The sequence below is a fragment of the Balaenoptera ricei genome, chromosome 10, assembly GCF_028023285.1.
Source record: "Balaenoptera ricei isolate mBalRic1 chromosome 10, mBalRic1.hap2, whole genome shotgun sequence".
NCBI lineage: Eukaryota > Metazoa > Chordata > Mammalia > Artiodactyla > Balaenopteridae > Balaenoptera > Balaenoptera ricei.
Window position 1 is genome coordinate 23,888,082 of NC_082648.1, and position 27,279 is coordinate 23,915,360.

General features: G+C 39.7%; 1 protein-coding gene and 1 pseudogene across 4 annotated transcripts in view; both read left to right on the forward strand.

Moving 5' to 3' along the window:
• The first annotated feature begins 544 nt into the window (after positions 1–544).
• On the forward strand, positions 545–26,498 carry LOC132372851 (uncharacterized; annotated as a pseudogene).
• The window catches only part of CCDC91 (coiled-coil domain containing 91), a 425,558-nt gene continuing 410,590 nt past the window's right edge, over positions 12,312–27,279 (forward strand). For 3 of the 4 annotated variants that reach the window (XM_059935544.1, XM_059935541.1, XM_059935545.1), the window contains exon 1: positions 12,313–12,500. The gene's annotated coding sequence lies outside the window, so the exon portion shown is untranslated. Of the gene's footprint in view, positions 12,501–27,279 lie in introns of all 4 variants that reach the window. The other variant, XM_059935542.1, reaches the window with a different exon arrangement.

A 27,279-nucleotide genomic window follows, 5' to 3' on the forward strand; every position in this document is an offset into this window, starting at 1 on the left:
GGTGATACCTCATTGTAGTTTTGAAGATTAATCTCCAAAATATACAAACAGCTCATGCAGCTCAATATCAAAAAAACCAAACAACCCAATTAAAAAATGAGCCTAAATAGACATTTCTCCAAAGAAGACCTATAGATGGCCAAGAGGCACATGAAAAAATGCTCAACATCACTAATTATTGGAAAAATGCAAATCAAAACTACAATGAGGTACTGAAAATTTCTTATATGAAATACACTGCTTTAGATGTTGCATATACGAAAATGAAACAGATAATCCATGTCTTCAAGGAGTTCACAATATATTGGGCAAAAGGTATAAGCAAATTATTACAATATAGCTTGAGAATGACTAAGATAATGGTATAAATAATATGTGATCAGGCCTCAGAGATTGGGCAAGTGATATAGCCTGGGAAATTCAGAGGAGATTTCCAGAAGGAAGAGGAAGCCTGGAAGAGGAAACAGCATGTTCAAATGCACAAAAATGAGACTGTTTCAGCCACAGCCAATGTTGCAAGTGTTTTAATGTGCTAGATACAGAGATGTACCACCAGATTCCCCTTCAAGAAGGACTTCCTCCTCAGCTGCAGGAAGTACAGTCGGCATTCTACAGCTGGCATCTCTTTAGGATCTGCTCAGGTATAGAGAATTGACTTCCCAAAAGTCATACCCTTCCCAGGGCAATTTGCATCTGGTGACTGAGAGAAGTGGTAGTACAAAGATCTGGTCATTTTGACCTGATGCAGGACTCTGAAAGGCATATTTGTTCCAGAGTTTTCTGATGGGTTAGCTGAAGCTATGTTGCATCTGCATCACAGTTCAGCTTCTCCCTCTGCCTGATCCTGTTTCCTTTTCCCTTCCTATTAAGGGTTTTACCCCTAATATACATCTTGCACCCAAAATTCTGTCTCAGCTTCTGCTTCCTGAGAACATAACCTGTGCATTTTGTTAAGGAGTGGTCCAAGAGAGTAGGTTCTAAGATAGGATTTTGTCTTCTGGCAATGAAAACTTTATCATTTGTGGCACATGGGACACAGATAGCCCCTGGCACAAGATAGTGGTCCAGTTGTTAACATTTTCACTGTTGGTGAATTGGCCAAATGAGTCAGATATTTGAGATGTATGGAGAATATCATATCTATAAAGATAATGGGATTGGATGGCTATTGCTAAGCAGCACTGATGGTCTACAGAAGGATAATGAACAATGGAATCACTCAGCATGCACCAGCAGAAGGACACAAGGATGGATAACTGGGAGGCTGAGAGTGGCCACCACAATAAAATTGCCATTATCTCTTGCCCACGTTATGGATCTGAGCCAATTTTCAGACCCAGAACCCATTCATTGCAGTGGTAGGTCCTCACAGGGATGGACCCTGTTATGACCATGGCAAGTATAGGGTTATGATTCCCAGTCCTTTTCAAAAGGGACCAAAGGCCACTTACATTTTAGAAACAGATGGGCACGGAGCCTTAGTCAACACTGAAACCAGGAAACCTAACACAACATCAGGACCCTCCAGTAAGAGTGGGAGAATATAAAGGGCAGTTTAAAAATGGAGTTCTGTCCAAGGTTTAGTTTACCATGGGTCCACTGGTTGCAACAGAAACTACATGGCCTGCAAAGCCTAAAATAGTATCTGGCCCTTTACAGAATAAGTTTGCTGACCTCAGATGTAAAGGTGGTTGTCCCTATCTTATCTCCATTTGATTCACTCCTCTGGCTCCTGAAAACACTGGATGGATCCTGTGAGATGACTATAGACTGTCTCAAGCTCAACCAAGTAGTATCCCTGATCACAGCTACTGTGTCAGATGCGGTAGCTTTGTTAGAGGTAATCCACTTTGTTAGACTGAATTAATTCAGGTTTAGGAACAAGGTATGTAACCATCGGTTTGATGAATGCATTCTTTTCTACCCCACTCAGATTACAGGATCAGAAACCATTCAGTGTACATTCACATGAAAAGAATAAATATATATTTAACAAGGCAGTAGCAGTAGTGAAATATCAGAGAGTGTATGTGAGAGAGATCAACACTTCTTCCCCAGTGTATATTATCACCTTCCTCTTTAGTAGTAGAATCTCTGAGTTTCAGCAGGCCACAAAGCTGCAGCTGAAGAGGACATTTCCCAGCTTCCCTTGTAGCTAGGCATGGCTAAGTGGCAAAGTTCTGACCAGTGGGATGTGAATTGAAGTGATATGTGTACCTTCTGTGCCCGCCCTTAAAAAGAAGAGGCATTCCCTTCACTTCCCCCTTTCCCTGTTCTGCCAGTTAGAATGCAGATGTGATGGCGTGAGCTGGAGCATGTATCTTAGACCTTGAAAAGGAAGCTACGTGTTCAAAATGGGAGAACCACGAGATGTAAGGAGGCTGGGTTGGGTATCCATGGAGCCCTGGTTGCCTATTCTTATGTTTTTATGTGAGATATGTCATACTTTTCTTGTTTATGCCACTAGTATTTTCCAGCCTTGGTTAAAGGAGCTGAAACTAGAGTCTTAACTAATGCAGGTGCTTATGAAAGCAACTGAGTGAAGATGGTTAGGTTTAGGGGAGAACAGATAATGAGTTTCTTCTGGAACATGTAAGTTGCCTGTGGGACATTTAGGGGCATATCTAGCAGGCAAGCTATAAAGTCTATTTTGAACTTAAGAGAGAATACTGGGCTAGAGAGTTAAAAAAAACTTCCATGGGATCATAAAATGTGGATACAGAGAATGGAATTTGGGTGGTCATGTGGAGTATAATAATGTAGGTTGAGAGAAGATTTTATTCAAAAGACACCTGTGGATTCCAGAATCATTTGTATTAAGGACATAAAGTCTGTGGTGAGAAGAAAAAACTACCCACAGAGAATGGCTAAACCTGAGCTAGAAGAGAACAAAGGCTGAAAACTCGCAGAATAGCTACACTGAAGTAGAGGGTGGAGGAAAGGGATCTTTTGAATTGGATAAAGAATAGTCTGAAGTCAGAGAATCAAGAGAGAGTAATTTTGTTCAGATTGATCGGGGAGTGAATTTCTGTAAAGAGACAGTAACTCAGTCACAAATGCTTGTATATTTTAGTGAGTAAACATAATTGGGAGATAATACACACACATATATATCTTATATATAGTGATGTAAAGCATATTCACATCACTACAGATTGTTAACAATAAGCCTTTATGCTATTATTATAAAGTTGGGGGAAATGTTGCCTGTGCACCTTAATCACATGGTGATCAAGGATTCACAGCAATTTACCAGAAAACTAAGAGCATACAATTATTCATACTCTTTTTTTTTTTTTTTTAAAGTACCTCCTCTTCTTTTCTTTTAATAAATTTATTTATTTATTTATTTATTTTTGGCTGTGTTGGGTCTTTGTTTCTGTGCGTGGGCTTCCTCTATTTGCGGCGAGCAGGGGCCACTCTTCATTGCGGTGCACGGGGCTCTCACTATCGTGGCCTCTCTTGTTGCGGAGCACAGGCTCCAGACGCGCAGGCTCAGTAGTTGTGGCTCACGGGCCCAGCTGCTCCGCGGCATGTGGGATCTTCCCAGACCAGGGCTCGAACCCGTGTCCCCTGCATTGGCAGGCGGATTCTCAACCACTGCACCACCAGGGAAGCCCCTATTCATACTCTTTATAACAGGACTCACATAATCCATATGTTACTCAGAAGTCTCATTATCAAATATTTCTATAAAATCCTAGATTTGGGGTATCTCATAAATCTAATTTTACTTAAAAAATAACTTCATTAATGTAAAAGCTAATTTTATTGTCAATCTCTCGGCATTATTATCTAAAGGCATTACTGGCATTTGTTAAATTGTTTGGTAGAAAAATTAGGCAAATTACTATATGATGCTGGGGTTTAAGATACACATCTTAAGCAAAGATTCTGATAAATGTATTAAAATAATGTAAAAACTTATAATATGAATAATGGTTAAAACAATGCCTTAGCTGTTAGTAAACTCTCCACTATCCCCAAAAAAGCAGTGGGTTTGTGGCTTATTGCCAGAAACGGATTTAGACACTGCGGGTTAAATACACTCTGTGTCTTTATACCCTTAAAACTATGCTTTCAAATAGTTTCAGATAGTTTCCTTAAAACTATGCTGACAATTCTTAGATATTGTCATCAAAGAAAAAACTGATTAGAGTTTTATTTATAATTTAAATTGTAAGCCAGGTATTCCTGAATGACAGTACAACACATATGCAGGTAGAGCTGGTCTCCAACAGGGATAATTTTCTTTCAGATGTTGGATGATTTTTTTTTTTCTATGCTAGGTTAAAGTTTGACATATGACACAAAATTCTCTTTATCATTAGAAACATTTAGTATCCCAAACTGAAAGAAATAAATGGAAGGGCCTTCCACTGTTCATATATAATACTTTGCTTTTTCTGGTCAACTTAAAAGAGTGATCAGACTCTCAGGAGAATGCTGCTTGGGGTTCCACCATGTTCTTTCAAACTCCATTTTTCAAACTTCAGAGTTTTTTCATGATGTGTTAATTCTGTGGTGCACCAAAATTTTTGAAGAAGTTTAATTCAGACTCAATTTATCTTAGTTGTAGCAGCTCTCGCATGGCTTTCTGCCCAGAGTATTGCTTGCTCCATCTGCAAAAGTGGTAGAGTGAGTTCTAAGGAAGCAATATGATAGTTTCATATAGATGCAAAACCTAGGTCACGTTTGGATTTTTCAACATGCATCACAAAAAGTAGTGTTTAGGTACGAGATTTGACATTTAATTAAGCACTGGGAATTATGTGAATAATTTAGGAGTTAGAATCAACCCAGAAGATAAAAAAAATTTTCATCATTTTTAATGTTAGAAATTTCATTCCATAGATACAAGTCAATGTCTTTTAATGAGGAGCAAAGGAAATAGAGTGGACGTGTGTGTTTTCTATCTACAGTGGCCACATTTCTGTGTTATTATTTGGAGATCATAGTTAAAGGCAACTCATCGGGTAAATAAGTGTTTATTAATTTATTATAATGATTACATGAATGAAATGATGGCTTCTCTTGTTTCGTTTTCTGCCTTGGGCCTTCTTTTGTGTATTAGGCCCTGAGGTAATAATAGAAGCAATTCATATTTTCAAACATTAGGGAGTGATTCTTGCCCAGTTATAAATCAAGCTAAACTGTCAAAACCAAATGGTGACCAATAACAATTTACAAAAGAGTGAGAAGTTAGGGTTCACATATCTCCTATAGAATGAAGTTTTTATTAATGGGTTACATCCTGTACAGAATTCAAAGGAGACCTGATTGGAGGAAGGGCCAGAAAAGTGCTTACGTAAAGCTTTCACAGTTTATTCTTTATATACTTCATATATAATGTTACAAATCAATATTTGAAGTAGTTTCCCATTGGTTTAATGTGAAAGCTGAGTATCACATGAAGGTGAAAGAACTGCTCTCAGGGACAGTAGCTCATTTTCAGTCTCACTCTGGTATGAGCATGTTCAAACGGAAGAAGGAAAATAAGGCTCTTTTCCATTTTAAGAAAATGACAATTTATTTTCTGACATTTAAAATGAAGATAGAGATACAGAATCTTTCTGCCAGTTAAAACACCTGGGATTGAAAGTAACAGAAAACCTAATTCAAAATGGATTAAATAAAAAGTGGAAATTGTTTACATAAATTAAAAGTCCCATGGAGATGAAGGAAGCTTTAGAACTGATTTAATCAAAGTTTCGGCTCCATTTCTCCAATTTATATCAGGTTTGTTCTGCAATCTGTATCTGCTTTTATCCTCAGACAGGTCTCCTTCACGGTCACAAGATGATTGTTGAGAGCAATGGGAATTACATGCTTCTTCACTTATCTCCTCAGGAAGAGAGAAAGTTCCTTCCAACAATCATTGAGCACTTGTCCTGAGGTTTGTGCTTGTTGGATGATCCCTGAAACAATTCATATGGTTAGGGCAATGCAATGATTGACTTGATTTCTCACCCCCCCACCCCCAAATAAACTGTGGCAAGGGGGTTGGGAGTAACTTCTGGTTTACACCAATCAGGACTAACCAAGGTTAGGGTCAATTTCATCCAATATACCTGAATGCTGCACCATGGGGAAAGATTGGATAATTGTAGTATACCCTTTTGCTGCCCAATCACTTTATTTATTTATTTATTTGGCTGTGTTGGGTCTTTGTTGCTGTGTGCGGGCTTTCTCTAGTTGCAGCAAGCGAGGGTTACTCTTTGTTGCAGTGCGCAGGCTTCTCATTGCAGTGGCCTCTCTTGTTGCAGAGCATGGACACCATGTGCGCGGGCTTCAGTAGTTGCAGCATGCAGGCTCAGTAGTTGCAGTGCGTGGGCTCAGTAGTTGTGGCGCATGGGCTCAGTAGTTGTGGCATGAGGGCTCAGAAGTTGTGGCTCGCGGGCTCTAGAGCTCAGGCTCAGTAGTTGTGGTGCACAGGCTTAGTTGCTCTGCGGCATGTGGGATCTTCCCGGACCAGGGATCGAACCCATGTTCCCTGCATTGGCAGGTGGATTCTTAACCACTGTGCCACCAGGAAGTCCTACCCAATCACTTTAATTAGCAAATGTTTTCTGTCTGTCTCTCCAAAGTGTGTTAGCTTCACCTGGGGTTCCTCATGGTCTAGCAATCAGTGACAAGTTATTTAGTCCCAATGAATGCAAAATGCAATGGAAGAGAAAGGATGAAGTCATTGCAATAGAAACTCCCTATTAAAAAGAGGATATTTGGAAACATTGCACAGTGGTCACTGTTTTTTGTCATATTCTGAAGAAAGGAGTAGTGAGGATTCCTGGCTGGCTGTGGTGTGTGTTCTTTAGGCAGGTGCTGCTTTGTTCTCTGTGTCCTTTATGTGGCCCTGAGAGGGTCATCGGGGAAGATGCTCTTTTCAGGAAGTTACACTATTTTGGCACCTCATTTCCTATTAGATGGAGTACGGAATTCTGAGGATCATCCTAACATTCTGTAGTCACAGGCTATTATCAGTCAGGCTTGGGGGTTATTTAATGATATATTCTCCCTTTAATATTAGGTTTTTGAACAATATGCTTCTTGTTATTTCTGTAGGCAAGTGACCACGGCCAGAAATGATATGTAGTTCAAATTTTTATATCTTGGAATTTCTACTTCCTAGTAGATCTTCAGGCTTTACTAGTCTGAATTTAGTTTAATGGCCTATCCTGAGATCTCAGTTTAATGGCACCTGCATTGGGGATATTCCAAAGATGAATGGGGGGAGAGGAGGGAAAGGCATCAATAATTTATTCCTTGTCTCCATCATGTTTCCTGTCATCTCTGTAATGAGCGTGATTCTTCCTTTAGCTAAGTAGAAATTAAACTGTTCCACCTTTGGCATGCTTAAGATTATTAGGATTTCAGACATTTAAGTTTGAGGTCTGAAGGCTGTTGTTCCTAAAAGTGTCGACTACAGAGCTTCTTATAATCTTGGTCATGAAAGGTAGGGACTGTCTCTGAAATATTTTAACCAATCTATGAGAGTCAATTTATAACATCCATCGTGCTTATCAACAAACCCTTAATTTCACCCATGAAAACCCATTTATAGCATTCATTTTATTGATTAGCATAGTCTCAAGTGTTAACGGAAGACAATGATAGCTGAAGCACTTATCCTTGCTATGTTTGGAATGCAAGCTTTCTGATTAAACACCAGCTGAATACTTCGAAAGTATGAACTCTAGATTATGGCAACTGACAATCATTAGAAGATAAAGTAAATTAAGTAAAGTACATGCACACTTATATCACATTACCTACACTAAAGTATTTTGAGGTAAAGTATAACAAGCAAATTCACACTGACTTAACATTCAATACAATATTCAACATTCAATATTCAATACTGAGGATCAGTAGCAGAAAAATCAAACTCTATATTGATTTGAATTGAAGGCTCACATAAATGAACAATGAATATAGGAAAAGGAAGGGGCTAGAAGAGTGCTTATTTAAAAGTTTCACAGTTTGTTCCTTACATCCTTTCGCCTATGTATCCATAGTGTATATGCTGTTGCAGTCACCCATAGAAGTGAGACGAACACCCACCTAAAATCTGGTTCAGATTTCAACCATACATATGCCAAGGGGTATAAGAAAGCTTATTGCTCACATGAGGAGACTTTCTAGAAAGAGCAGGGCAGGCTTCCCAAGCAGGTCCAAAATGGCTTTATAGGAGGGTTGGAGGAGAGCACACAATGAGAGACTGGCCTTGGGCATTTTATGGTGGCTAGGGCATGGCACTAGGGTGAACATTCCCCCTGGCACCGGAGAAGGGAGAACTCAGGCTTTCATATCAGCCTGTCCAGATGCGGGGCAAGAGGGAATGGGTGAGGCTTGAAAATTGTCAAAGGTCAAACATCAAAAATAGAATCAGAGTCTTTGTTACATATGCTTAGAGTTAGTTTTTTTCTTTTTTTTTTTTTTTTTTTTACTCCAACAAAGAAAATAATATAGTTGTTACATATTTATATGCTTTGAAAATAATTGTAGTAGACACTTGGCATTTATTTCACTCTCCCCACATTGTGCAGCACACACCTGAGAAGTTTAGGTGGAACTAACCTCACTCTTATTCTCAAACTAACCCAATTGGGATCATCTAATCCTGACCTATGGTGTTCCCCTGTCCATAAGAAATAGTTTGAGAGTGAGCACCAACCACAGGACTTTTGCCCAGAATTGTGTGATGTGGCCCCCTTTCCCCCATCCCCCTACCCTTGATTTGAATGAGAAAGCACATGATCCTTGTTGCTGAAGGCAGTCATCTTGTGACCAAGAAAATGAAGGGGACATGGAGCTGGAACCCTGATCAAATAAACAAAAGATCTGTAGCATTGTACAATACAACAGTAATAAGCTGTGGTGTTTCATTCTTCATATCAGCAAGTGTACCATCTTCTTCTTGAATCCCTTTCTTCTTTGAATAGCACCAGAAACTTGGGCGACATCTTTAGTTCTTTCTTAATATTTTTTTGCTGCCCACATACCTTTCAAATCCTCTGACAATTTCATGGCTACTACCTCAACTCAGACTTTCATAATTTCTCATTCTAGTTATTTCATCAGTCTTCTAACTGGTTTCTCTGTTTCTCCAGTCTTGGCCATCTCTTCCCTGTCTAATAATCCATCCCCCATACTGCTCCTGAAGTAATTCTCCCTGAACCTTGCCTAAATAACCCATTAGTTTTCCATTACCTGCAGGATATATAGCAAACTCCTTAGTGGTTTACAAAACTCTCCATTCATCTTGCCTCATCTACCTTTCCCCTTTATCCTGCCACATTTCCACACATCCTCACCTTTGCTTCACTATACCTACACACTATACAATACTTACCTCAACAGTTCATAGGCAAGGAAATACATATACAGGTACATTTTCCTTTATCTGGAGCACACTTTCTTCTCTTCTTAGCTTGGCCAATTCCTACTGATTCTTCAAGACTCATCTTGAGCTTTACATTTTATGAGAAGTACTTCCTGTTTAGTACAGGGTGAATGAGGTGCTCCTCCACCACATTTCAACAATAAACAAACATGATTTCAGTGCTTATCATTCTATTTCATTTGATTCTCCATATCAGCTCCAAATTTATCTTCTTGAGGGCAGGAACCATGTTTCTCATCTCAGAAGGTTACAATCTATTAGCATGGTGGGTCTGCAGACACATACATAGCAAAGGTAGCTAACAATAAAAAAAGATGGCTTATGGACAGTACCCTGACAAGGAATAGAGCCATAAATTCTAGAGGAGATAAGAAGACTCGTACATTGCAAATGGGAATGAAAAAAATGGTACAGCCACTTTGGAAAACAGTCCGATAGTTCCTCAAAAGGTTAAACATAGAGTTACCATATGACCCAGCAATTCCACTCCTAGGTATATACCCAAGAGAAATGAAAACATATGCTGACACAAAAACTTGTATATGTTCATAGAAGCACTATTCATAATAGCCAAAAAGTGGGAACAACCCAAATATCCATCAACTGAAGAGTGGATCAACAAACTTTGTCAAGATGGTGTGAAGTAAAAGAAGTCAGTTACAAAAGACTACATATTGCATGATTCCTTTCATATGAAATGTGCAGAATAGGCAAATCTATAGAGACAAAAAGTGGATTAATGCTTGTCTAGGGCTGGGAGGAGCAGGGAACAGTAGGAACGGGGAGTGACTGAAAAAGGGTATGAGGTTTCTTTTTGGGGTGATGAAAATGTTCTAAAGTTGATGGTGGTGATGGTTGCACAACTTAGTGAATATACCAACAACCATTGAACTGTACTTAATAAAAGGAGAGAAAGACATCTTGGAGGTGGAGAGATGTGGGTTCACAAACAAATGATGCGAAAAGCAGAGGCAGTGTGTTGTAGTGAATCAACAAATCCTTTCGTTGGGCACAGCTGACTTTGAATCCTGTTCTGCCGCTTGGTCAAGTTACCCTCCCTAAGTCTGTATCCTCACCTAAAAAGTGAATATATTAATATACTTATTCCAGAGGATTAGTGTGATGACACATTAGATAATACGTTTAAAATATTTAGCCCAATTCCAGGCACATAGCAAGTGCTCAATAAATACTTAGTTTTTATAAATCTGTTTAATACTGAATATTGGATTAAGTGGGACAGAGGTAGCATGTAGATATATCAATGAAAACTCTCAGAAACTCATCTGAAGTTTCTAGCAGAAAGAGATGAGACACACAATGATACAAAGATAATTGTTATGTATTCAGTTTAAGAAACATTTATTAAATTCTTTCCTCTAATCACTAGACACTGTGCTAGGTTGCAGGATATACAAAGATAAAGGAGAAGTAGACTAAAACATATAAAATGACTTGGAACAGAACTCGCTTGTATGTAGGTGACTTACTGTATAATAAATCAGTGATCTAGTAAAAAAAGAAAAAAAAAAAAGATATATAACTGAGAAGTGGTCCTTGACTTGGTGGTCTAGTAGACAGGTAAACAAATATGTGTAAGAAAGCATCAGATTTCCTATAATAGAAATCTGTTTGCTATGCACACAAAGAAGATGGTGGACAGGAAAAAAGGGTGTAGAAGAGGTGACATTCATGCTCAATATTGAAACTGTTCATTAATCACTTGAGCCTGCACTTACTGGAGAACTGATTGTTAGGATTCCTTGCTGACATATTCCACCTCCAGTACAGAGCAGAGATGATTACAGACTTGAGCCACTTTTGTTCAGTGGAAAGATGAGAAAAATAATGTCTAAAATGTTAAAGTTCAGAACGTTAAAGAATGCCTGTTATACAATGAACATGAATATTCCAGAGACTAATGCTCAAATTCCCAGGTTACTTGTCTGTCTTTCTTACTAGACTGTTAACTCCTTGAAGGCAAAGATCTTGAGTGTATCCTGTGCACTCTTGGATTGTCCCAACTTGGCTCAGTAGGGACAGTAAAAAATTGTTATATAAATTGTTAAATAGATGTTCCCCAAATCCCTCCCATGTCAAAAATGGAAAAATCTTTAACAAATGTCCTGGTGATTGTTTTTCTTTCACATCTGTGGACAGTCTCAAATGGACCAAAAACAAAAAACAAAAAAAAAAACTACATAACCATGTCTGCTTTCAAATAAAACAGTCAGTTTTGTCATTCTCTCTTTTCTTTAGGAGAAATTATTTGAAGGTTTGGAAGAAAGGGGGTGTCTCTGTAGCGGATAATTGATTCTCTCTGAAACAGAGATGGCATCTACAAATTGCTGTGATCTGGAGATGAAGACAAGATCATACGTAACTCTAGAGCAGAGCTCTTTGGCTGAAGTCATACAGCAGTGGTCTGGAAAGGCTCTGGGCTTGGGTGCATCCTGGTGCTTTGAGAGTTCCGATACGTCAAGAGGAGATGGAGCAGTTGTCTACTCCACTTTCTTGAGCACACGTCAGCATTTAACTGAGTTCCAGTATTTAGGGAACTCTGCTTGGAGGTGGTGAAGAGGATTGTTCCTCTTCTCTGGAACAATCCTACAAAGTCCCGGATGGCAGTGCCAACTTGGGGATGGTTTGATTTGCATGGATTAGGCATAGAAAAAGGGCCTGTCATTCAAGGACAATTAGAAGCTGTAACCACCAGGAAGTAGCGCCTGAGTCAATCTCTTTCCCAGGGCAGCGCTCCGAAGACCACTCGAGCCAGGGGTGGCGGGTCTCTGAAGATGGGGCCCCCGGGCTCGGCCTCAGCATAGGCACACATGACGCGCGTGTGGGCGTTGAGTGACAGGCGCGGTCTTGGGCGGGCATTGGCGGAAATCAACTTCCGGGGGCAGAGGTGCTGGAAGCCGGGTGGTGCGTGGTACGTGGGCTACCCCAACTCGTGCAGCCGGGGCCCTGCTTCCCCAGGTCAGGGTCGCGCCCGCGTGCACAAGTGCGGGGCTGTGTCCTGGGGGTGGCTCACCTGGCGGCGTGGGGGAGCGGCGCGGCGGCGGCGGCGGCGGCGGCGGCGAGAGCCGGGGCGCAGGTAAACGGACGCTCGCCTTTCGGGTCTGGGGCCCGGACCGCGCGAGGCCGGCCGCGCGCCCGGAGGCGGCCTGGGCGCGGGCGGGCAGCGCGGCCGGGCTTCCGCCCGGGCCTGGCCCCGGGAGGTCGGTCGCGGTGCCTGAGAGTCAGGGGGCGTGACCTGCCTCCCTTGGCGGGCGGTGCCGACCAGAGCTTGCCCTCGCCGACAGGTTTCGGCCCCTGCGCTTTGCAGAATCGAATGTTTTTGAAAGCCTACGCACAAGTACACGTGACTGTTGTGTCACCGAAGCTCCCACTGAACGTTGACTTTGGTCCTTGCCGAGTTTTCACCGATCGCGCCTGGTTTATGTTTCTCCTTCGATTTGGCCAGGTACACCAGGGTAAAAGCTCTACAACGGCCGTCAGTCACATTTCCTTGCCGTTACTTTGGGCCATATGTTGCAATAAAAGTGGCGTTTCGGGGTGAAAGCAGCAGCCAGTAACTTTCCTAGTGGTGAGGCATCTTTCATCCTCTTAAGTGCGCCCCCTCTCTCCTCAAAGATGTTTCTTCCATCTGCCCTTGTTGCGTAGTGCGGAGCAAAGCTTTGGACATGAAGCCTATTTTTGTCTTCGCTTGAAGGAGTGGGAACTCTTAAAAGCAGCGCTGAGTGGGTTTTCTTTTTGGTAGGATGATGTTGCTGCTGCTACTCTCACTTGCTTCCCTGATGAGAGTTGGGGCAGAGGCTGATTTCCTGGAGGGTACAGTTCTGGCCACGGCTATAGGTGATTCAGTGGCACCTTAAGAATTCCGGCTCTTTTCCTTCTCTCCCCCTCTGAACTGTGCAGATACTGATGCCCACCTTACTCTCCAAATATTTATCTGGGCGGTAGTTGGATGATGGCTTTTGGACGCAGTTTGGATGTTGCATGGTACTAGAGATTGGGGTGGACTGACGTTACATCTTGTCACTGGGGTGGGCTAACATTTCACCCCACAATTTAAGACAAAATACCCAGAATATTTAGTTGGGTGGGGTGACAGGGAGTGGCAATAAATTCGCGTTGTTCTCTGCCATCAGAGCTGAACATTTCATATCATTTACCTCCTGCTACAATTTCTGTTGCATTAAGGGGATTCGCTGTACTGTACCTGTAAGGTTAATGCAGCGGGGGGATGCCAGGGAGAGTGCACGTGTATGGTGCTGGCTAGCCAGTAAATTGTGTGGTAGAGAATTGCCCTGGTTACAGAGTTTGGTATCCTCCAGGCTGGCTAGGAGGTTGTTCTGTGGGCTGGGAAATCTTATTATGAACAGGTTTCCTAGCAACAGTACAAGCCAAATGGAATAAACATAAAGAAAACAAAGTGATGAAAGTTACAATTTACCTCTTAACTTTTATTAAATGGAAAAATGTATCTTATTGGAGTGATCAGCTCAAACCTTCTGAGAGCTTTCTGTTTATTTTAATCATCTTGATACTTAATAACAGACAAAAAGAAACTTCAGAAAGTCATCACAGAGACAGCTTTTTTTTTTTTTTGGTGGCAGTTAAAAAAAAAAAAAAAAGAAGAAGAAGAAAAGAAAGATGGTTACCAAATAGCTGGTCTGAAGCTTAAATGGACAAATAGGAATTTGCCTAGTTAGAGGCATTTTATCTTGCACCCCTAGCTATAGATGTAAGATTTGTAAAGTACATAGGATTGTTATGAATAAAGAAAACTATTTGAAGGTTTATTATCTTGCCCTTCATAGCAGAAATTGGGGTGGAAGTACATTAGGGTGGATGGGACTCTTTTAATTAGTAAATTGAAAAGGGCATGTTTAGGTGAGTTGTTTCCAAATTTTAGTTTGTAATCACTGTGCCTCCTTTATCAGTCTTGTTACTTGTGACTTTTGGTCTTTCTTGAAACTCATCAAATTTTGTTATTTTCTGTCTTAACAATGAGAACAATAAAAAAGGCAACTCTCTTTAGAGTAACTCTTTGTATCAATGTGTTTCTTCTTATTTACTACTGATAAATCAATATTTCGATTTCCAGTATTTCTGATATTTTTGTTTCCCCACTGTTTCTCCCCCACCCAAATACCCATTTAGCTGGGTTTAGCTCATTTAATTTGATGCGTATTTTCCAAAAGGGCATGTCCTGTGTCTTTTAAAATGTGGGTTTATTGAGGTATACTTTACAAGTAAAAAAAATCTCGTCTAGTATCTTGTTATTTAAATTCTAACAAATGCATAATAGTCATGTAACCACTACCGCAAACTAGACAAAGAACATTTCTATCATTCCAAAAAGTTCCCTCATTGCTCCTCTGTAAGTTCGTTTTCTCCCCTTAACAGTAGATCTGGCCACCAGTGATTTGTTCACTGTTCCTATAGCTTTGTCTTTTCTGGACTGTCATATAAATGGACTCCTACAGTGTATAGACCTTGTTTTCTGGTTTCTTTCACTTAATGCTTTTGTGATTCATCCATTTTGGTGCATGTATCAGTGCTTTGTTCTTTTTTTATTGCCGAGTGCTATTTCATTGTATGGCTATATCACAATTTGTTTATCTATTCACCAGTTGGACATTTAGGTTGTTTCCAGTTTTTGGCATTTAGGAATGATGCTGCTGTAAACGTTCATGTACAGTTCTTTGTACATTCATCTACCGGTCTTTGTGTAGAAATATGCTTTCATTTCTTGTTAAGTAGGAGTAGGATTCTTTGATCATGTGGCAAATGTTTGTTTAACTTCATAAGAAATTACCAAACTATTTTCCAAGATAGCTGTTTCATTTTACATCCTTACCAGCAATGTTTGATGGTTCCATTTGCTCCACATCCTGGTCAGCATTTGTCATTTTACTTTTAATCTTAGCTATTCTAATAGGTATTTAGTGCTATCTCATTGTTGTTTTAATTTAAATTTTCCTATCGACTAATATGTTGAGCATCTTTTCATGTGCTCATTTGCTATCATTTGCTATCTGTATGTCTTCTTTGGTGAAGTTATCTGTTCAAATCTTTGGTCTATTTTCTTAGTGAGTTGTAAGAGTTTTGTATAGTCTGGATACAATTCCTTTATCATATATATGTTCACAAATATTTTCTTTCAGTCTGTGCTTTGTTTTTAGTTTCTTAACAGTATCTTTCAAAGAGCTGAAGTTGTAAATTTTGAAGAAGTCCAGTTTATCATTTTTTTCTTTTATGATTTGTGCTTTTGGGTCCTATCTAGAAAATTTTGACTAACCCAAAGATATAAAGATTTTTTTTTTAAACTGTGTTTTCTTCTAGAACTTTTATAGTCTTAGATTTTACCTTTAGGTCTGTGATCTATTTTGATCAATTATTTCTTCATTTTTGTATGTGGTGCAAGATATGGGTCAAAGTTCTTTTTCTCTTTCCCTTTCTTTTTTTGTGTATTGACACCCAATTTGTCCAGCACCACTTATTGAAAGGACTATCCTTACTATCCTTTCTTCAGTAAATTTTCTTGGCACCTTTGTAAAAAATCAATTGACTATGTGTAGATCTGTTCCTGGACTCTCAATTCTCTTCCATTGTTCTATGTATCTCTCCTTTAGCTAAAACGACAATGTCTTCATTAATGTAAATTAAAAAAAAATAAATTTATTTATTTATTGTTTATTTTTGGCTGCATTGGGTCTTCGTTGCTGCACATGGGCTTTCTCTAGTTGCAGCAAGAGGGGGTTACTCTTCGTTGCCATGTGCGGGCTTTTCATCGCAGTGGCTTCTCTTGTTGCAGAGCACGGGCTCTAGGCATGCGGGCTTCAGTAGTTGGTGGCACGCAGGCTCAGTAGTTGTGGCACACGGGCTTATTTGCTCCACAGCATATGGGATCTTCCCGGACCAGGGCTCGAACCGTGTCCCCCTGCATTGGCAGGTGGATTCTTAACCCCTGCACCACCAGGGAAGTCCCTATTAATGTAATTTTATAGTATGTCTTGAAATTAGGAAGTCTGAGTCTTCCAGCTTACTTTCTGTGTGTGTTTGTTTTGGGTATCCTAGCTCCTTTTCTTTCCATGTACATTTTTAGAATCAGCCTATTCTATAAAAAAGCATTCTGGGATTTTGACTGTGGATGCACTGAAGTTATAGTTTTATATGGAGAGAATTGACATCTTAATGTTGTTAAGATGTTAATAAAGTCTTTGATTTTTCTCATTAACGTTTTAAAGCTTTCAGCATAATAATTATGCACATATTTGTGCAAAATGTTATATTTATGTCTAAGTGCTTCATGTTATTTGGTGCTGTTGTAAATGGTAATCTTTTAAAAAATTTCAGTTTCCAATTATTTATATAAATAAATTGATATTTTATATTGACCTTGGATTCTCAACCTTGTTAATAAATTCAATTACCCTAGTAGCTTTTGTAGACTCATTGGGATTTTCTATGTAGACAGCCTTGTCTGCCAGTAGAGACAGTTTTAGTTCATATTTTCCTATTTGCCTTTTATTTAATTTATTTCATTTTCTTGTCTCGTTACACTGGCTAGGACCTTCAGTGTGATGTTAAACAGAACAAGTAAGAGCTGACATCCTTGCCTTGTTTGTCTTCTTAGTGGGGAAGGCATGTAATCTTTTACCATTAAGTAGTTAGCTATAGGTTTTTTTGAAAGTACAGTTCTCATCAGATTGAGGAAGTTTTCTTTAGCTTCTTGTTCACTGAGCATTTTTTAAAAATCATAAATGAATACTGTATTGTTTTTTGATTGTGGAAATCATAGTTGATTACAGTAGAAAATTGGGAAATAATCCTATAAAGAAAAGAGTTAATCCATTTCCATTAATATGAGATAATTCCTGCTATATTTTGCTGGCTTTTTTTTTTTTTGCGAACATTTAAAAAACAAAATTGTAAATATTGTCTTACAGTTTTTTCTTTTTGCTAGGCTTACACTGAGTGCTTACTGCATCATGAATTTTTGGAAAACTTGATTTGTATGTTCTTGATTTGTAGTTAGGATAGTTGTTTTCCTCAGAATTAATATTAAATCTTTGTGTGTAACTCTGATAAAATTTTTTTAATTGATTTTTAAAAAAGTGGTTATTACTCAAAGTGTATGAAATATTTTCAGATTCTTAATATACACTGCCTTCTTGTTTTATTTTATATTCCTAGAATTTGTCCTCCAGACCATGTATTTGTAAAAAATTTTAGAGCAAAATGTGGCAGTCAATATCATTGACTTTTTGTGCATCACTTTATGGTAGAATCCTAGAATTTCAGAAACTCAGTTCCTTAGATTTTGTCCAGTTTAAATCATTTATTTTATAGGTTTAGCATGTGGAATAAATAAATGGCTTTTCCATCCACATTATTATTTTGCTGTCAGTGATCTAGATAGAATTCCTGATGCATTTTGTGTAATGGAAAATAGTCATGTTTTTCTTTTGATAAGGATTGTAGAAACCTTTGTGTCCAGCATCATGCAGAAACCCTTTATGTATGTTGTGTTACTGAATTCCAACCAGAACCTTTTGAGGTAGGTAGTATTTTTCCCATTTCATAGATGAGGAAACTGAATCTCAGACAAGTGAGCAAAGTTATTTATGGTTGTATTAACAGTGAGTGATAGAGCTGGAGTTTGATCACAAGTCTTCTTGAATCTGCTTTTATTTGTAAGCTATAATGCCATTATAGAGTTCACGTAAGCATTTTGTATGTAGTCTGCTTACTCTGGATCTGTCTTCTAATTTTAATTCTTAGAATAAACTCATTAAGCAATTTAATAAATCAACATGAGACAGTATCAGTTAATTCTAAAATTTTACCCAAATTTCTGTTCTTTTATATTGTCTAAGTTTAAATTATTTTAGATATTTCTTGACCTGTATCCTCTTCCCTTCCCTGTCAAATCCCCAGTAAGTGGTACGAAGACTGTTGTTAGCTATATGCTGTAGAGTTTTACTTAAAGAATTAGAGACACATTTATTGTCACTAGCAGAGAATACAATAATTTTAAAATTTTGAAATTAGAAGACTTTAAAAAAATTACAGGTTTAATAGATGAAGATCAGAAATAACGTTAGCTACTTTAAAATGCAGCATGTTATAATTCTAGTAAACCTTTTTACCTTAGAAGAGTATGAACATTCTGGTATTTATGTAATGCAGTTGAACACATATATAGATTAACTGTATCAGTGAAATAAGCGCTATTTTGTAAAGTGTGGAATCACTTTTTCCTGGTATTCAGAGAAGACTGACTTTCTTCTCCCTTTGCCAGCCTTGCTAACATAGACCATGTGCATCTCCTACCAAAAGTAGGCATAGATAACGAAGAGGCCAGCCAAATTGCCTTTTATTTTGTGTTCCATCTTGTGGTGAAAGAGGGTCTACATGATCATTTCAAGATGCTTTACTTTTGTATTATAAGAATTCAGAACATCTGCAACTGTAGTAAAGACAGTGCTGCAGTATTATGCAAGATGCATTCATCTATAAGTATGCATCACTGATAGGGGCTTATATGAATATTACTAAAAAACTACATTTTGGATGAATGAAAATCAGATTTTTGACTGACTTACAGACTTTTATAAAATGGATGCTCCAAACCTTGGGTTGTTATAGTATACCATTCTGCATATTGATTATGAAATATTCAGTTATCCTTGATAAAATACTGGTGTGCAATATTTTACTTGTGTCTTTGAATCTAAGGCATGTCGTGTAGTCAGTGCCTAGTTGGATCATGCTTTTTATTCATTCTGCAAATTTCTGCCTTTTGATTAGAGTGTTTAACCCCTGTGTATTTAATATAATTGCTGATACTTGTTGAGTTTCTTGGATGTGTAGGTTAATGTTTTTCATCAAATTTGTGAAAATTTCTAGCATTCTTTCTTTTATTTATTTATTTTTAAATTTATTTATTCCTTTTGGCTGCATTGGGTCTTTGTTGCTGTGCGTGGGCTTTCTCTAGTTGTGGTGAACAGGGGCTACTCTTCGTTGTGGTGCATGGGCTTCTCATTGTGGTGACTTCTCTTGTTGGGGAGCATGGGCTCTAGGAGCATGGGCTTCAATAGTTGTGGCACGTGGGCTCAATAGTTGTGACTTGCGGGCTCTAGAGCACAGGCTCAGTAGTTGTGGCACACAGGCTTAGTTGCTCCACGGCATGTGGGATCTTCCCAGACCAGGGCTTGAACCCGTGTCCCCTGCATTGGCAGGTGGATTCTTAACCACTGTGCCACCAGGGAAGCCCCTCTAGCATTATTTCTTGAAGTAGTTATTCTGCCCCTTTTTTTCTCTCCTCTTTTTCTGGAACTCTCATTATGCTTATGCATATGTTGGTATTCCTGACAGTTATCCACAGGTTTTGATACTTTATTTTTGTTTATCTTTTTTCTTTCTGTTCCTCAAACTGGATAATCTCAATTGACCTATCTTCAGATTCTCTGATTCTTTCTTCTGTCAGCTCAGAATTTGCTGTTGAGGCCTTCTGGTGAATTTTTAATTTCAGTCAGTGTACTTTTCAACTCCAGATTTTATATATTTTATTTTTATAATTCCTATCTTTTCATTAGTACTCTATATTTTATGAGACTGTTATTATACTTTAGTTATTTAGGCATAGTTTTCTTTAGTGATTTGAGACTATATGTTTGAACATATTTAAAGTAGTTGATTTTAACGTCTTTGTCTAAGTCTAATGTCTGAGTTTCCTCACGAGCAGATTTTTATTGACTGCCTTTTTTCCCCTCTGTGTGTGGGCTATACTTTCTTGTTTCTTTGCACGTCTCATAATTTCTTTTGAAAACTAGATATTTGTAAATATATGTGTATATATATAATTTTAGTATATTTTATATGTAACATGGCAACTCTGGAAATCAGAAATTCCTTTCCTCCCCAGGGTTTTTTATTGTTGCTGTTTTTGTTGCTATTTTTGCTGTCTTGTTTAGTGACTTGGTGAACTCTTTATGTAAACTCTGTATTCTTTGTCTTGTGTGGCCACTTGGAATTATTAGCTTTTATATTATGCCAGTTCATCTCATATAATTGGGTCAGTTTACGTAGAGGAAATCTTTAGGGCTTGTGAATTATGATTAAAAAGTTCATTGATTATCAAAATGATTACAAAAAGTAAGAAAACATTTATTGACTGCTTACCATGTGCTATGCCTGAACACATTACTTGGTTAATGGGATTATCAGACAACCAGAAGCCCAGGTTTTTTGTTTTTTGTTTTTTTTAATTTGGTGAAAATCTCTAGACTTGTACTTGTGGGGTTTTAATGCCTTAGTAATCAAAGGTAGCTGGACTTATTTTTTTCCCTAGCATTTAACTTGCTGGCTTAGCATCTTGCCATCTTGTACTACCTGAGAATCATAATTGAGAATATTATTTTCAGTGCTGTAGAAGAGATTGGGATGATTCAAACAGTTGATAAGAACGTGGGGTTAAAATGTAGAAATACTTATACACAACTAATGGAACTTAAGTAAATAAGATTTACTGTGTCAGTGCCATCACCTAATAGCTAGCATTTTTTGGATTTGGTTATATATTTACTCAGTAGAGAAATAGTGTCAGTTGACATTTCTGTAGGATCCTGGCACTATGGCATATAAAAAAGTTGGGAGTGCTTGGATTGCCTTGTGGGAAAACTTTAGATTTTTAGCTAATGGCTTAGTTAATCTTCATAATAGTGCAGAGGAAAAGTCTTTCAAATATTGCTCAGAAGTGGTCAGATTTGTCAGGAATGTACCCAATAATAGAGGGAGAGGAGAACTTTGTGTGCTTCAGATATGCTTTTTTCTTTTTTTTCCCCCACATGCACATTTAACTATGTTTTGGAAGAATTAGAGTCTATATACGTTAGAAATCTTTTACAGATAAAATTGGTAGTCAATTACTTATTATGTATGGAAGTGAAAAAAAATAAATTACAAGTGAGGATCAGATGAAAAAAATGATCCTGCTGAGGATACTGGTACTTTACTTCAGGAAGAAATGAAAATTAGTGGTTAGGACAGTTTTATATTATCTTAGAAAAATGTGAGCAAGCAAGTCCTTTATGTGTTTCTCTGGTAAACAAGTCTGTTTCCTGTTAAAGGGCACTATTAGCAGGTGAAGACCTTTGATAGGTGCATAAACAAGGATTTAATAACTGTCAAACTAAGTTAATGAAAGTAAAATAATGGACAACTGAACTATGGTGCGAAGCAAAATTCAATTCAATAGAAATCTATATTTCAGGTTCCTATGCTAGGCACTGGAGGATACAGAAATAAATGTCACTTGGTTTTCAAGGGCCTCACAGCCAAGTAGGTGAGAGCTGTATAAACTGATACATCATAGGGAGAGCGCTGATTGGGAAGGAATGGGATCCTGAAAGTTAGGAGTGTGTGGGAAGAGATGAAGCTAGAGGCATCGAGCCCCTGAATTTTGATGAGTATTTTTTGCCGGTGGGAGCATCCTTCCCACCCTCAGTGGCAGTGGCCTCTCTACCCACAGTGGTAGCTACTTCCTCACTGCCAGTGGGAGTAGCCTCTCCACCCCTGTCTGAGATCTGAGGGGATTAATTCTACATTAGTGGCAGCCCCTGAGGCAGTTGCCAGGCAAGACAATGCTGATCTCCTCAGGACCTGCCCCCAACACTCTTCTTTGCTTCTAGATCTATGACTAGACTGAAATCCCAGCAGGCTTCTAAAGGTGAGGTACAAAGTGTGACTCATGGGGAAATGTACTGTACTCCAAAAGAACTACTTGAGCTTTCTAATTTATACCGACAAATCCAGGGAACATGTGTGGGAATGGATACTAAAGGTGCAGCATAATCATGAAAAGAACATAAAGTTGGACCAGGCAGAATTTATTGATATGGGCTCACTAAGCAGAGATTCTGCATTTAGTGTAGTTGTTTGGCTGAAATATGGACCAAAAGGTGGCGCACAGTGAGTGAGCTGGAAATGCTGGGCCTACCTGTCTTGGTTTACTGTAGAGGAAGGGAGTCAAAGGCTTAGGGAGATGGGAATGTTAGAGTGGATTTGTCATTTAGGAAGTGCTCACCCAAACTGGGAGGGTCCAGAAGACATAGCTTTCACCAATATTATGAGAGATAAATCGTGAGGGGAGTCCTGGCATCCTTGAAGAACTCTGTGATTGCTTCAGTAGGCATGCAGTCGCTGAACTGGGAAACCTAAATGCAATGGGAGTAAATGAATTCCAGGGTGGCAGGGGCCGAGTAATGACATCCATCTGTCAAAGGCAAGGTGAGCGTGGTTTGGGCAGCAGAGTCAAAGCGGCAATTAGAATAGTCTGATTTAGGCAGAACAGTGGTGTTGGCTAGTTGATCATGGTGTCCCTAGAAGTGAAATAGATAGGAAGCCTACTAAATTCTTACTTGATCTGTATAAGCAGAAAAGTTCTAGGTCAAGTGAACAGAAGTCTAGCCTGAATCAGAAAAAACAGAGAGTCATGACCCATCCATCAATTCTGAGACTTGAATTTTTACAGACCTAGAACCCCTTGAAGGAAGAGGAGGCAGGGTTCCCTTGAGGAAGGACCCTGGTACATTGTCAAAATTTATTGTCAATCTTTCTGTCAGCCCTTCCTAAAGGGTTCTGTGGCCTTTCATCATGGTAATTGTGCATTGGGGAAAAGGAAATAATCACATCTTTCAAGGACTGCTGGATACTGGCTCTGAATTGACGCTAGTTCCATGAGACCCAGGTTGTCCCTTTGGTCCATCGTCAGAATAGGGGCTTATGGAGGTCAGGTAATCAATGAAGTTTTAGCTCAGGTCTGTCTCACAGTGGGCCCAGTGTGTCCTCCAATCCATCCTGTAGTTATATCTCCAGTTCCAGAATGCATAATTGGAATAGATACAGTCAGCAGCTATCACAGTCCCCACATTGGTTATCTGACCAGTGGAGTGAAGGTGATTATGGTGAGAAAGGTCAAATGGGAGCCACTAGAATTGCTTCAACCTAAGAAAAGAGTAAACCAAAAGCAATACCTCATATCTAAGGGGATTACAGATATTAGTGTCACCATCAAGAACATGAAACATGCAGGGTTGGTGATTCCCACCACTTCTGCATTCATCTGATCTGTTTGGCCTGTGCAGAAGACAGATGGATCTTGGAGAATGACAGTGGATTATCGTAAGCTTAACCAGGTGGTGATTCCAATTGCAGCTGCTGTACCATATATAGTTTTATTGCTTGAGTAGATTAACACATCCCCTGATGACTTGTATGCAGCTATTGGTCTGGCGGATGCTTTTGTCTCCATCTCTGTCAGCAAGGTCCAACTGAAATAGTTTGCTTTCAGCTGGCAAGGCCAGCAGTACACCTTCACTGTCCTACGTCAGGGGTAGGGCTCTCCAGCCCTACGTCGTAATTTAGTTTGTGTGAAAGTTTCTCTTTCACAAGATATCATCACACTGGTCCATTAAATTGAGGACATTTTGTTGATTGGACCTAGTGAGCAAGAAGCAGCAACTTCTCTAGACTTAGTAGTAAGACATTTTAGTGTCAGAGAGTAGGAAACAAATCTGATAAAAGTTAAAGGGCCTTCTACCTCAGTGAAATTTCTGGGGGTCTAGCGGTATGAGGTATCTTGAGATATCCCTTCTAAGGTTAAGACAAGGATAAGTTGTTGCATCTGGGCCTTCCTGCAACCAAGAAAGAGGCACAGCATCTAGTGGGTCTCTTTGGATTTTAGAGACAACATATTCCTCATTTGGGGTGTGTTACTCTGGCACATTTACCGAGTGACTCAAAAAGCTGCTAGTTTTGAGTGGGACCCAGAATAAGAGAAGACTCTGCCACAGGTCCAGGCTGCTGTGCAAGCTGCTCTGTCACTTGGGCCATATGTTCCAGCAGATCTAGCGGTCCTTGAAGTGTCAGTGGCAGATAGGGATGCTGTTTGGAGCTTTTGGCAGGTTCCTTTAGGAGAATCAGAGTGTAGGCCCTTAGGATTTTGGACCAAAGCCCTGCCATCCTCTGTGGATAACTGCGCCTCTTGAGAAGCAGCTGTTGGCCTACACTTGGGCCTTAGAGACTGATTGCATAACCATGGGCCACCAAGTTACCAGGTGACCTTAGCTGCCCATCATGAAGTCAGTGTTATCTGACCACCAAGCCATAAAGTTGGGCATGTGACACAGCAGCACTCCATCATCAAGTGGAAGCGGTATATATCTGATCAGGCCTGAGCAGGCCCTGGAGGCACAGATAAGTTGAAGAAGTGGCCCAAATGCCCATGGGCCCTACTCTGCTACAGTGTCTCCTTTTTCCAGATTGCACCTGTGGCCTCATGGGAAGTTTGCTAAGATCAGTTCACAGAAGAGAAGACTCAGGCCTGTTATATAGATGGTTTTGTATGATATGCAGGCAGCACCGGAAAGTGAATGGCTGCAGCCCTACAGCCCCTTTCTGGGACATCCTTGAAGGACAGTGGTGAAGGGAAATCCTCCCAGTGGGCAGAACTTCAGGCAGTGCACCTGGTTGTTCACTTTGCTTGGAAGGTCAAATGGCCAGACATACAATTGTATACTGATTCATGGCTTATGACCAATGGTTTGGCTGGATGGTTAGGGACTTGGGAGAAACATGAATGGAAAATTGGTGACAAGGAAGTTTGGGGAAAAGGTGTGGATAGACCTCTTTGAATGGGCAAAAAATGTGAAGATACTTGTGTACCATGTGAATGCTCACTGAAGAGTGATCTCAGCAGAGAAAGATTTTAATAATCAAGCGGATAGGATGACTCACTCATTCTGTGGATACCAGTCAGCCTCTTTCCCCTGTCACCCCTGTCATTGCCTCGTGGGCTCATAAGCAAAGTGGCCATGCTGGCAGCGATGGAGGTTACACATAGGCTAAGCAACAGACTTCCACTCATCAAGGCCAGCCTGGCTATGGCCACTGCTGAGTGCCCAATCTGTCATCAGCAGAGACTGACACTGAATCCTTGATATGGCACCATCCTTTGGGGTGATTAGCCAGCTAAGTGGAGGCAGGTTGGTTATACTAAACTGCTCCCATAATTGAAGTGGCAGCAATTTATTCTTACTGCAGTAGATGTTTACTTTGGATATGGACTTGCCTTCCCTACGTGCAGTGCTTCTGCCAAAACTGTCATCTCTGGACTTATAGACTGCCTCATTCACCACATAGTATTCCACATAGCATTTCTTCTGGTCAAGGAACTCACTTCACAGCAAGAGAAGTGCAGGAGTGGGCCCATGTTCATGGAATTCATTGGTCTTATCTTGTTTCCCACCATCCTGAAGCAGCTGGCTTGACAGAATGGTGGAGTGGTCTTTTGAAGACTAAGTTATGGTGCCAGCAAGGTGTCAGTATCTTGCAGGACTGCTGCAAGGTTCTCCACAAGGTTGTATATACTTTGAATTAGCATACAGTATATGGTGCTGTTTCTTCTATAGCCAGGGTCACAGGTCCAAGAATCAAGGGGTGGTAATGGGAGTGGCACCATTCACTATTACCCCTAGTGAGCCACTGGCAAAATTTTGGTTCCTGTTTCTGTGACTTTATGCTCTGCTGGCCTATAGGTCTTAGTTCCAAAGGGAGGAATGCTTCCACCAGAAGACACAATGATTCCATTGAATTGGAAATTAAGACTACTGCCCAGCCACTTTGGACTCCTCATGCCTCTGAATCAACAGGCAAAGAAGGGGGTTGCTGTACTGGCTGGGGTGACTGATCCTGACTACCAAGGGGATATTGGACTACTATTCCACAATGGAGGTAAGGAAGAGTGTGTCTGAAATATAGGAGATTTTTTTAGGGCATCTCAATATTATCATGCCCTGTAATTAAAGTAAATGGAAAACTAAAACAACCCAATTGAGGGAGGACTACTGATGGCCCAGACCCCTCAGGAATGAGGGTTTGGATCACTCCACCAGGTAAAGAACCATGACCAGCTGAAGTGCTTGCTGAAGACAAAAGTAATACAGAATGGGTAATGGAAGAAGGCAGTTATAAATACCAGCTACAACCATTTGACCAGATACAGAAATGAGGACTGTAATAGTCATGAGTATTTCTTCCTTATTTTGCTATGAATATGTGTGTGTGTGTGTGTGTGTGTGCACACGCGTGTGTGTATGGCAATATATATGTAAATTATCTTTGCTTTTTTTCCTCTCTTAACCACTTATCATGTAACATAAAATGCATTAGGTGTATATCATAGTATTTTAAGTATTATTAATTTTACAGCATAGTATTTAAATTTTGGGATATCAAGGAGAAGAGTAAATATCACTCAAGGACTTTACCTCCTCTTCTGGAGAAGAGGTTAGTGTGTTTCCAGTTGTACACAGGATAGCTATATCACATTTTATGACCTTGGTATAAAAGAATTATGTCCTTATTTGGAGATTTAGTATGGTTTAAGAGATGAGTATGGGTGCCAAGTTGACAAGGGGTAGACTTGTGATGGTTAATTTTAGGACCATGGGTTGCCCAGATAGTTGATCAAACTTTATTCTGAATGTGTTTGTGAGATTAGCATTCGAATTACTAGACAGAGTAAAGCAGATTGCCCTCATCCAATCATTTGAAGACCTGAATAGAACAAAAAGCTGAGTAAGAGGGAACTTCTGCCTGATTGCTTGACTGGGACATTGGTCTTCTCCTGCACTTGGACTGGGACTTTTTGGATGCAGACTGGAACCGCACCATGCGTTCTTCTGGGTTTCCAGCTTGCCAACTGCAGATCTTGGGACTTCTTAGCCTCCATAATCTTACAAGCCAGTTCCTATTAATCTAGTTCCCTCCCTCCCTCTCTCTCTCTCTCTCTCTCTCTC